The sequence below is a fragment of the Medicago sativa genome, chromosome 7 (genome assembly GCF_051527215.1).
Source record: "Medicago sativa cultivar Bolivia chromosome 7, Bolivia_mono, whole genome shotgun sequence".
Classification (NCBI taxonomy): Eukaryota; Viridiplantae; Streptophyta; class Magnoliopsida; order Fabales; family Fabaceae; genus Medicago; species Medicago sativa.
Window position 1 is genome coordinate 30,917,147 of NC_140755.1, and position 4,234 is coordinate 30,921,380.

The 4,234-nt window shown below is 32.9% G+C and overlaps 1 long non-coding RNA gene across 1 annotated transcript; it reads left to right on the forward strand.

Moving 5' to 3' along the window:
• Window positions 1-1,938: 1,938 nt before the first annotated feature.
• LOC146905564 (uncharacterized) lies at window positions 1,939-2,477 on the forward strand. The gene is made up of 2 exons (XR_015019400.1): window positions 1,939-2,055; window positions 2,150-2,477. It is a non-coding gene; the product is annotated as an uncharacterized LOC146905564 (long non-coding RNA).
• Window positions 2,478-4,234: the final 1,757 nt, after the last annotated feature.

Below are 4,234 nucleotides of genomic sequence, written 5' to 3' on the forward strand. Positions count from 1 at the left end.
GGCCAAGGGTGATTGGATGCAAGGAGACCTTCAAGGAAGCGGGAGATGTCCTGTGTTGAAGATGTCATGGTGAATGCTTGTGGAACTACCTAAAACTCCTAGTGTAGTTGGACTGCAAGGACTCTTCGAGAAGACGGAAGACGTTCCGATGGCTGAAGAGGTTGAGGTAAAGGCTTGTGGAACTACCTAAAATTCCTAGCGTAGTTGGACTGCAAGTACCTTCGAGAAGGAGGAAGACATTCCGATGGCTGAAGGTATTAGGGTGTAAACTTGTGGAGCTACTTGGTGTAGTGAGAAGCAAGGGAAAGAGCAGCAAGGTGTTGATGTTAAATGGGCATCATCACTAATTTGGAGTCAAGGTGGAGACTGTTGTGAAAGTGACTCAAAATTGGAGTTTGGAGGCCAAAATTGATGTTTACTGAAAGTACAAATCGGGGCCCAAATGGAAAAATTGGGGCCCGATTTTGGCTGTCTTTGGGAGCAGTTTGGTGCAAGAAAAATCGGCGCCCGAATGGTAAAAATCGGGGACCGATTTTGCGTGCTGTTATTTTTCAAAAACGTATTTTTGGGCCAGATTTGGTACAATTTTATGGGAGTTACTTTTACTATAAATATAGACATTGTATTAGTGTAAACCTTGAGATAGAAGGGGCTGAAACAAGGGTTTAGAAAGGCAACAACAAAACTAGGGTTTGTATAGAGTTTGTCTCTTTGGAACAAACACTAGGTTTTGAGGGTTGATTCACCTTGGGAAACACTATTAGGATTGAGTCTCTTGGTTACGGGAAGAGGCTGGGATTTGGGTAGAATTAGGCGGGAGACTTATTCTTGTAACCCATTGAAATCTCTTTGTAACGTTACTCATCATATAGTGGAACGGAGGGCTGCTCTCTCCCCCAGACTAGGTCAATTTGGACCGAACTGGGTCAACAAATTCTTTATGTTCTCTCTTCCTTTTCTCTCGCTGTTGTTTTCTACTTTTGGCTTGTGATTATAATTGTTTCATACACTTTGATTTTGGTTGCTTAATTATCCCTTGCTCCACACATCAAGTTGTTATTGGTGTGAGTTTTTCATCGAATTCTCAACACCCCTTTTTTAATTATGAAAATCAAAATCATAATCGCAGTAGTGATGTTGAAACTAAGCAATCCCTATGGAGACAAATATTTTATATATTACCACCTGTTAGTATTTTGTCATCATTCATTATGTTAAAATATAATGTGTATCACCATTGAAAAAATCCATGCTCCATCCTTGACTAAGTCTGCATACAATATTGAAGTTGAAACTAGAAAATCCTTGTGGAGACGAATCTTTTATATATAACTACTTGTCTATAAAGTAGTACACTTCTCAGTATTTTTTTATTATTCATTTTGTGAAAAGATAATTCGCATCACCATTGAACAAACCCATGCTCCATCATTGACTAAGTCTGCATATGCATTAAATACATTGAAACTTACTTTATAACTTGTTCAAGATCCAACACCAAATATTCTATTTATTGGTATTGTTAATAGATTCCTATTAAGATTATAAAAATAAAGGATAATATATACAGTAGCTATAACTTTGTCATGGCCTATATTTCACATGAAATCCAACAAAATTTTTACTCTTTTGTGATTTCACCTATCTATCATGAATGATTATAGAATAAAATAAAAACTTTGTAAAATAAGAATGAATTCTTATGATTGGTACGTTTCTTTATTTGACCTCATTACTAAGGGTGATAGAAAGACAAACACAACACTTTGATGTACTCAAGAGAGGTTTAATTATTATGTTTTGCATCACCAATTTACTATGTGTGCTAAAAGAAAACATACAACACATTTAATAATGATGAAAAATGAGAATGAGGATGAGCTCTTAAACTATTTAATGTATTTAAGGTGAGAATGAGATTTATAAATCATAAAGTGATAAAACCATATTTTATCTCATATATGCAAAGTGGATAAAGTATGGCTAAAATTGTAAAGTTTGTTTATTTCATGATTATCTTTATTTCCACATTTGTTGTTGAAACAAAAGAAGACAGTAAGCCACTTTTGATCCTTCAAAACTTTTCATAGGTACATTCTACATAATGTTTTATCTCATTTTACTAACATCATTTATTCAACAATGACAGTAAGAATCTGGCACCAAAAACTTCCTGGGGGCTTATGTTCTTCTAATAATGAGTGTCCAGCGTATGGTTGCCCTCAACAAGCTTTGTGTAACTTTTTTTATCCTGCTGTTCTGCATCAAGGATCTCGGATAGGTTTCAGTGGTTGTTTTTGAGTGATGTGCTCGTAACATTCTACTAAAAAATTCTATAAGTTGTCATTTCGTAATTGTGTTGGAACCCAATAAATTTTATTTTTTTTCATTTTCTATTTTCATGGACCATGTAGTTGTGGTTTTGTACTCTAAGATGATCGTAATGAAATTTAATAAGGAATTTGAAATAATGCTTAGATTGTCTTCTTCTTTCTTAATTTGAATTTTAATTCATATCCATCATAGTATCTTTAATAATTAAGTTGAAAAAAGTGTTTACTTCTACGACTCTCATTTTATACCTATGTCATAAATTGTTACATTTATGATTTTTATTAGATTTCACTTTACATTTATCTTTTATTATAATTTTTTAACAACATCAAACACTTTATTTTCCTTTAAAATAAATGAAAAACAAGAACGTCATAAAAAATATAATAATTTGCAAAAATATTGTGAGCGTGCTAACGGGAAAAAATTAATTTTATTTGTTCTTTTATACCTTTTGAAACAACTTTTAGGGAGCTTCAAATCATAGGTGATATGGTTAAGTTTCTAACATAGTTCAAGTGTCAATATATATCACATGGTTCTTTTGCACCCTATTCTTCTTTTAAAAAAAAAAAGTACAAATATCTCTAAGGTTTATGCTTGAGGTGTAAGGTAAGACATGTAGACTAATAAAATAAATAAGAGAAAACAAGTCTTACTCATTGTTATTGTGTCAACACATTTGCAGTCAGAAATTCATAAACAGATACGCCGATCAGAAGGAGCACTGAAATAAGTTTATCTTTAGACATGTTAACGGTGAATGTGTATAAGAAGGAAAGATTAAATAGGTGAACTACATGGAAAACTATAAGAAGAGGAATCCTTTGTCTAAAACCTACTATAATGCATTGTACGATCACTCCAATCTTAAGTCTTGTAACATTGTGATCTGAGTGGAATGAAATGGTGAGGAAGAGCAAGATGAGGGTGAAGTAGAAAAGTAGGAAAAATAAAGATGCTATCAAAATTTCATATCAATCTAACCTTTTCTCATATCACTTAAATTGTGTTTTATCCATTTAATGAAAGAAGTTTTTTCACAAAAGAGAAGATTTGGAGGAAAGGGTGATGACGTTAACCAGAAATTGCAGTACCATTGTTCAAGGTTGACTCAAGAGAAAAAGATAGGTCCTAGGTGGATTTCTATACCCTATTCAACTGGTAAAATCGCTTTGGTAGAGCTTTATCTGATTTAGAATCTAGAATTAATTTGATACCATTGTCGATGGTAGAAAAATTATTAGGGGTAGAACTCGATCTACCCACAACAACGATTACCTTTGCAGATGGATCACAAAATTTACCTTATAGGAAAAATGAGAATGTCCTAATCTGAGTTGATAAACAACAGCTTCTAGTTTTGGATGTCAAAGAAGGAAATGAATTTCCTCTTATTTTGAGCCGATTATTTCTAACTACTTCTAGGGCCATGATAGATGTGTGGGTAGGAAAGCTAATGATTAGGTCAAAACCTATAATGAAGAATGTAACACCCCAAATATTCCATAACATATTTTTATGGTATAAATCTCTGGTTACTATTTTAAGTGATTTTGTTTGTACATGTAAGTTGCATATTATTGTGACAATGTGTAAATTAATAAGAACTATGTGCATATTTTATTTTAATTATTTCTAACTATCATCTTATTTAATTATTTATTTTATAATTAAATAAACCCACGTCACATACCTAATCAGAAACGTGCCATATAATTGGACATGTGTCAATAAATTACTTTAAAACATTTCCACTTATATGTTCTATTAGAGTCTAGGTTTTCCATATTCTCAATCACTTCAGAGGTTGTGGGTACTCATACTCAACTACGCATTAGAGGCATCACTCAGAGACTTTGACTAACTCTGAGTTACTCTTCTGATTCAAGCATCATTC